The sequence below is a fragment of the Aegilops tauschii genome, chromosome 5, assembly GCF_002575655.3.
Source record: "Aegilops tauschii subsp. strangulata cultivar AL8/78 chromosome 5, Aet v6.0, whole genome shotgun sequence".
In the NCBI taxonomy this organism is placed as follows: Eukaryota; Viridiplantae; Streptophyta; class Magnoliopsida; order Poales; family Poaceae; genus Aegilops; species Aegilops tauschii.
In genome coordinates, this window is record NC_053039.3 from 578,435,032 (window position 1) to 578,443,997 (window position 8,966).

Consider the following 8,966-nt stretch of genomic DNA (forward strand, 5'->3'; position numbering starts at 1 on the left):
ACTTTGCTTTGATAACTTGTAGATTTTTGCAATAATTATATGAGTTCTTTATGACTAATGTTGAGTCCATGGATTATACGCACCCTTCTTCCTTCCACCATTGCTAGCCTCTCTAATACCGCACACTTTTTCGCCGGTATCATACACCCACCATATACCTTCCTCAAAACAGCCACCATACCTACCTATCATGGCATTTCCATAGCCATTCCGAGATATATTGCCATGCAACTTTCCACCGTTCCGTTTATTATGACACGCTCCATCATTGTCATATTGCTTTGCATGATCATGTAGTTGACATCGTATTTGTGGCGAAGCCACCATTCATAATTCTTTCATACATGTCACTCTTGATTCATTGCATATCCCGGTACACCGCCGGAGGCATTCATATAGAGTCATATTTTGTTCTAAGTATCGATTGTAATTGTTGAGTTGTAAGAAAATAAAAGTGTGATGATCTTCATTTTTAGAGCATTGTCCCAAGTGAGGAAATGATGATGGAGATTATGATTCCCCCACAAGTCGGGATGAGACTCCGACGAAAAAAAAGAGGCCATAAAAAAAAGAGAAAAGGCCCAAATAAAAAAATGAGAGAAAAATAGAGAAGGGACAATGTTACTATCCTTTTACCACACTTGTGCTTCAAAGTAGCACCATGATCTTCATGATAGAGAGTCTCTCATTTTGTCACTTTCATATATTAGTGGGAATTTTTCATTATAGAACTTGGCTTGTATATTCCAATGATGGGCTTCCTCAAAATGCCCTAGGTCTTCTTGAGCAAGCGAGTTGGATGCGCACCCACTTAGTTTCTTTTATTGAGCTTTCATATACTTATAGCTCTAGTGCATCCGTTGCATGGCAATCCCTACTCACTCACATTGATATCTATTGATGGGCATCTCCATAGCCCGTTGATACGCCTAGTTGATGTGAGACTATCTTCTCCCTTTTTGTCTTCTCCACAACCACCATTCTATTCCACATATAGTGCTATATCCATGGCTCACGCTCATGTATTGCGTGAAGATTGAAAAAGTTTTGAAAATGTCAAAAGTATGAAACAATTGCTTGGCTTGTCATCGGGGTTGTGCATGATTTAAATATTTTGTGTGGTGAAGATAGAGCATAGCCAGACTATATGATTTTGTAGGGATAACTTTCTTTGGCCATGTTATTTTAAGAAGACATAATTGCTTTGTTAGTATGCTTGAAGTATTATTATTTTTATGTAAATATTAAACTTTTGTCTTGAATCTTTCGGATCTGAATATTCATACCACAATTAAGAAGAATTACATTGAAATTATGCCAAGTACCACTCCGCATCAAAAATTCTGTTTTTATCATTTACCTACCCGAGGACGAGCAGGAATTAAGCTTGGGGATGCTTGATACGTCTCCAACGTATCTATAATTTTCGATTGCTCCATGCTATATTATCTACTGTTTTGGACATTATTGGGCTTTATTATTCACTTTTATATTATTTTTGGGACTAACCTATTAACCGGAGGCCCAACCCAGAATTGCCGTCTTTTGCCTATTTCAGAGTTTCGCAGAAAAGGAATATCAAACGGAGTCCAAACGGAATGAAACCTTTGGGAACGTGATTTTTTGGAAGATTATGATCCGGGAGACTTGGACCCAACGTCAAGAAACAAAAAAAGGAGGCCACGAGGTAGGGGGCGCGCCCTCCACCCTCGTGGGCCCCCTGTTGCTCCACCGACGTACTCCTTCCTCCTATATATACCTACGTACCCCCAAACGATCAGAGACAGAGCCAAAAACCTAATTCCACTGCCGCAACCTTCTGTACCCACGAGATCCCATCTTGGGGCCTGTTCCGGAGCTCCGCCGGAGGGGGCATCCATCACGGAGGGCTTCTACATCAACACCGTAGCCTCTCCGATGAAGTGTGAGTAGTTTACTTCAGACCTTCGGGTCCATAGTTAGTAGCTAGATGGCTTCTTCTCTCTTTTTGGATCTCAATACAATGTCCCCCCCCCCTCTCTCGTGGAGATCTATTCGATGTAATCTTATTTTTGCGGTGTGTTTGTTGAGACCGATGAATTGTGGGTTTATGATCAAGATTATCTATGAACAATATTTGAATCTTCTCTGAATTCTTTTATGTATGATTGGTTATCTTTGCAAGTCTCTTCGAATTATCAGTTGGTTTGGCCTACTAGATTGATCTTTCTTGCAATGGGAGAAGTGCTTAGCTTTGGGTTCAATCTTGCGGTGTCCTTTCCCAGTGACAGTAGGGGCAGCAAGGCACGTATTGTATTGTTGCCATCGAGGATAACAAGATGGGTTTTTTATCATATTGCATGAATTTATCCCTCTACATCATGTCATCTTGCATAAGGCGTTACTCTGTTTTCATGAACTTAATACTCTAGATGCATGCTGGAGAGCGGTCGATGAGTGGAGTAATAGTAGTAGATGCAGGCAGGAGTCGGTCTACTTGTCTCGGACGTGATGCCTATATACATGATCATACCTAGATATTCTCATAACTATGCTCAATTCTGTCAATTGCTCAACAGTAATTCGTTCACTCGCCGTAAAATACATATGCTCTTGAGAGAAGCCACTAGTGAAACCTATGGCCCCCGGGTCTATCTTCATCATATTAATCTTCCAACACTTAGTTATTTCCTTTACTTTTTACTTTGCATTTTTATCACAAAAATACCAAAAATATTATCCTATCAGATCTCACTCTTGTAAGTGACCGTGAAGGGATTGACAACCCCTTATCGTGTTGGTTGCGAGGATTTATTTGTATTGTGAAGGTGCGAGGGACTCGCGCGTAGCCTTCTACTGGATTGATACCTTGGTTCTCAAAAACTGAGGGAAATACTTACGCTACGTTGCTGCATCACCCTTTCCTCTTCAAGGGAAAACCAACGCAGTGGTCAAGAGGTAGCAAGATGGATTTCAGGGGCCGTTGCCGGGGAGGCTTGCGCGAAGTCAATTCAAGATTTGACTCCCGACAACGAGCCATTTCTGGCGCCGTTGCCGGGGAGGTCTACGCAAAAGTCAACATACCAAGTACCCATCACAATCCCTTATCTCCCGCACTACATTATTTGCCATTTGCCTCTCGTTTTCCTCTCCCCCACTTCACCCTTGCCGTTTTATTCGCCCTCTCTTTTTCATTTGCCTCTTTTTCGTTGCTTGTCGCTATGGCTAGTCCTCTATCTTCTCCGTTGTCTCCCGAGAATGAAGTTCTAAATTTTAAGCAGAGGGAGGGAGAAAATCTAAAAGATGCTTGGTATAGAATTTGCAATGCTCAAAATATACCTACCAGGAAGCAATCTACTTCCGTTCTTCTCCGCAATTTTTATGTAGGTGCTAATCCTTGGTATAGATATATTCTTGATACCATTACCGGAGGGAATTTCTTGGGTAGCCATACTTTTGACTCTTATAATGCTATGATAGATTTATTTGGCTCACCACCTCTCTTGGTTAATGGAACTATGTTAACTTTGGAGCATGTAATGCAAAGACTTGAAATTATTGAAAATAAAGTTGCTACCATAGAGTTAATTGAAAATCTGGATAAAAAGATCCACAACCAAATTACCCAATATGGATCTAAGGTAGGAGTCACTTTGAAAAATATTAAGGAGAAGGAACCCATAGTTAATGAGAGAATAAATCAAGATTCCACTAGAATCGATAAACTTGAGGGTATCATTGCCAACTTGGGAACCGCTTTTTCTTCTGTAAAGAATACTTCAAGTCCTCCAACTAAAATTGCCAATCTTATGTATGTTCCTAAAAATAAGGGTGAATCCTCTAGTAAGGAAACTGCGGATCGTAAATCTATAAGTATTCATCCCAATCTTTTTGCTATCATTAAGGAACCATTTGCTACGAATGAATTTTTCGATCCTGTGCCTAAAAGTTTCATAATTACTAAAAAGAAAGAAATTCCTAAGGATGATAGATGTCTCCTTGAAGAATTGCTTACCAAAGATGGCAATACCTAGATCTATCCTTGCTTTTATGCCTCGCTAGGGGCGTTAAACGATAGCGCTTATTGGGAGGCAACCCAATTTGATTTTATGTTTTTTTGCTTTTTGCTTCTATTTCGTAATAAATATTTGTTCTAGCCTCTGGTTAGATGTGTTTTTATGTTTTAATTAGTGTTTGTGCCAAGTTAAACCTATAGGATCTTCTTGGATGATAGTTATTTGATCTTGCAGAAATTTCCAGAAACTTTCTGTTCACGAAAACAATTGTTAAAAATCACCAGAACGTCATAAAATACTGATTCCAATTGCTGCTGATCAATAAACAAATTGCCTAGGTCTTCCTATTTGGGCTGATTTTTTGGAGTTCCAGAAGTTTGCGTTAGTTACAGATTACTACAGACTGTTCTGTTTTTGACAGATTCTGTTTTTCGTGTGTTGTTTGCTTATTTTGATGAATCTATGGCTAGTAAAATAGTTTATAAACCATAGAGAAGTTGGAATACAGTAGGTTTAACATCAATATAAATAAAGAATGAGTTCATTACAGTACCTTGAAGTGGTCTTTTGTTTTCTTTCGCTAACGGAGCTCACGAGATTTCTGTTGAGTTTTGTGTTGTGAAGTTTTCAAGTTTTGGGTGAAAGATTTTTGATGGATTATGGAACAAGGAGTGGCAAGAGCCTAAGCTTGGGGATGCCCATGGCACCCCCAAGATAATCTAAGGACACCATAAAGCCAAAGCTTGGGGATGCCCCGGAAGGCATCCCCTCTTTCGTCTACTTCCATCGGTAACTTTACTTGGAGCTATATTTTTATTCACCACATGATATGTGTTTTGCTTGGAGCGTCTTGTATGATTTGAGTCTTTGCCTTTTAGTTTAACACAATCATCCTTGCTGTACACACCTTTTGAGAGAGACATACATGATTTGGAGTTTGTTAGAATACTCTATGTGCTTCACTTATATCTTTTGAGTTATATAGTTTTGCTCTAGTACTTCACTTATATCTTTTAGAGCACGGTGGTGGATTTGTTTTATAGAAACTATTGATCTCTCATGCTTCACTTAGATTATTTTGAGAGTCTTAAATAGTATGGTAATTGCTTGAATAATCCTAATATGCTAAGCATAAATGATTAGTAAAAATTCTTATGAGTGTGTTGAATACTAAGAAAAGTTTGATGCTTGATAATTGTTTTGAGATATGAAGATGGTGATATTAGAGTCATGCTAGTTGAGTAGTTGTGAATTTGAGAAATACTTGTGTTAAAGTTTGTGATTCCCGTAGCATGCACGTATGGTGAACCGTTATGTGATGAAGTCGGAGCATGATTTATTTATTGATTGTCTTCCTTATGAGTGGCGGTCGGGGACGAGCGATGGTCTTTTCCTACCAATCTATCCCCCTAGGAGCATGCGCGTAATACTTTGCTTTGATAACTTGTAGATTTTTGCAATAAGTATATGAGTTCTTTATGACTAATGTTGAGTCCATGGATTATACGCACCCTTCTTCCTTCCACCATTGCTAGCCTCTCTAATACCGCACACTTTTTCGCCGGTATCATACACCCACCATATACCTTCCTCAAAACAGCCACCATACCTACCTATCATGGCATTTCCATAGCCATTCCGAGATATATTGCCATGCAACTTTCCACCGTTCCGTTTATTATGACACGCTCCATCATTGTCATATTGCTTTGCATGATCATGTAGTTGACATCGTATTTGTGGCGAAGCCACCATTCATAATTCTTTCATACATGTCACTCTTGATTCATTGCATATCCCGGTACACCGCCGGAGGCACTACAAGGATTCCGGTCTATTGCAACAAAATTTATTGCTACAACTATGTTTTGTTGCAATAAAACGCAATATTACCACAAATTCTCCGGTTGTGGTAATAGGCCGCACATATTGCCATAACTTAGTTTCGTCGCAATAAATACTAACTTTGTTGCAATACAGGCCTCATATTGCAACAAATTGTATCGGCGTAGCAATATGGTAGCAGTATTGCGACAAACAAATTCCGTTGCATGAGGGCAGTCATTTTGTTGTAATAGAGACTAGGTATTTCAACAGAATACCTATTCGTGGCAATATTCAGAAAGATATTGCAACATCGGCGTGACGTTGCATTAGTCACAAATATTGTTGCAAAAAAGTGGCAAACTATTGCAACTAATTGCATCGGCGTTGCAATTAGCGATATTGCGACAAAAAATTCCGTTGGGCGAAGCATACGTTTTGTTGTAATAGAGACTAGGTATTTCAACAGAATAACTATTTGTGGTAATATTCAGAAATATATTGCAACATCAATGTGACGTTGCATTAGTTACAAGTAAAATAGTGGAAAAATATATTAATGGAATTTATAGATATTAAGTTATGATTTTTGGAGGGTTTCGCCTGCGCAGGGATTTGAACGCTCGTCCTTATAGTGTTGCAGATCATGGTTCAGACCAATGGGTTGTGCAAATGTTGGTGAACGTAGTGGGGTCTTATGTAAATATCTGGCTCCCGGCCCAATCAAGAATTCAATCACCGATGACTAGTGTCGCTTGTCCATTTAGTGGTCATGTCATTAAGTTGATTGGAAAAGGCTGAATCGTATGGTTCGCTAAACTCTGAATATTTGACTAATAAAAAGCTAAACTCTGAATAAATTCTGTGAGTATGGTATACTTATTTGGTTATTCATTTGATTGCAACTTGGGAAGGCTCAATAGATATCTCCAGTTATAATGCAAGTGTATAAGCCGCTGCAAGTCGGTTTATATTTTGAGCATAGTAGATCGATGCAATGTTTTTAAGGCTGTAACAAGGTTCAAAATTGTGGATATCGGGTTTGTATCGGATTGACTTTGACATATCGGATATCAGATATCGGGTGATATATCGAACGAATATCGGAAATGAAAATCGGTCTATAATTTTCTATCTATAGTGTTATAGTTGCCATGCATTTTTAATAGAATATGGAATAAACCATGGAGATAAAAATGAACACACATCATGCATGCCGAATCCACATATAAGAAAATGAAATATGTATATGGCAACCGTGTGGCAGATTGCTAAACTGCCACACGCATCCAGCACCGTCAGTTCCCTCCCGATCTCCTTCCTTTCCCGCACGTCCTCCCCGACCGACCTCCCGATTTCTTTCCTTTCCCGCACGCCTCCCGACCTCTTTCCTTTACCGCACGTCCTCCCCTTATTTCTTTCTATTCCCGCACACCCTCCCCGATTTTATCGGGCACACCCGCTCGTGCCTTCCTAATTTTCGTAATCGTCAATTATGGCCCCACGCGCCTTCCCGATTTTCGGCAAAAATAATGCTTGGACTAGGATTTGATCTCTAGTCTGGAGGTAATGAACAAAGGGAGCTAACCACCTCACCTATGACACTCATTGTTGAACAAGCTAAGGGAAATACTGTTTTTGACATGTTTTTGCCTTTAATATGTTAGCACCGATTTTTTTTGTTTCAAGCATTGTGGTAACTTTGATCATTGGGAATAAATTTGTTGAACGGCCCCCTCCCCCCCCCCCCCCCCCCCCGGGGTAATTTCTGTAAATAGCACGATAACATTCACGCCATAGACTTGATAATGTAGATACAAACATCGTGGTAACTTTAACCATTGGGGAAGACAAATGTGAAAAGATACCCGATAATTTATGTGTAAATAGATGGTAATATACGCAGCGCACATCTGATAACTGAGGTAGAAACACCATGGTAACTTTGACCGTAGGGAAAAAAAAATTTGAAAAGATACTCCGGTATCTTCTGTGTAAATAGCACGGTAGTATACCTCCCTCCCCTGGCATTTTTATTTGTAAATACCATGAAACATATGCACTGTGATAACTAAACACCATGATAAGTTTTTGACCCGTGGGGGGGGGGGATTTGTTGCTGAAACATACCCCTGATAAATTTTGTGTAAATAACATGATATTTTAAACACTACGGGCTTGATAGGTTACCTAGAATCACCATGATAACTTTTTGTCACGGGAAAAAGTTGTTCAAAACATCCTCAATAATTTTTGTGTAAATAACATGATAATATAAGCACCGCATAACCGATAACTTGCAATATAAACATGATGGTAAATTTTTTACCAAAGGAAAATAAGTTGCTAAAAACATACACTCGCCTTGCGCGTGGGCCTCTTGGATGAACACAACACATGGCGTGCCACAGGAAAGTCATATAATGTTTAGTGTCATGAGGGGCACACGTGCTATAGGCGTGATAAGTTACGCAAAAACATCGTGGTAATTTTTGACCTATGGAAAAAGCTACCGAAACACACCCAGGTTTTTAGGTGCAAGTACCATGATAATATACGAACTGTAGACCCGGTAACTCATGTACAATCCCCCATGGTAACTTTGACCGGGGGGAGGTTGATGTACATATACCCTGATAGCTTATGTGTAAGTAGCACGGTATTTTACACATCGAAGACCTTATAACTTGTGTACAAAACACAGTGGTAACTTTGAAGGGATGTAGTTGTTGAAGCATAGTACCTGGTACGTTCTATGTAAATAACATGGTAAGTTATGCAACACAGGCCTGATAACTTGCATACGAATACCATGGTAACTTTGTCCCGAGGAGAAATCATGTTGTAGACGTGAAGAAGTGGCAGTTTTCTCGGGGGTGGGCGCCGGAGATGTGCGGGAGAAGCAGGTTTCTCGGGCGAGCCTGCGGGGTCGTTTGCGAGGAGGCGAGTTCAAAGGACGAGGGATCGTGTGGTACTTTAAAATGAAAGAAGTAGAGGTGTGGCAGTTTTGCTTATATGGCACATGTGTGCCAAATATCACAGTCCATAAGAAAAATCGGTTCTCAGGCATGTAACTGTAAGTTCATATTGGCATAACCAAAACAGTAAGAAAAAAGAATAGGATGAAACAAATAAATTTCATATCCA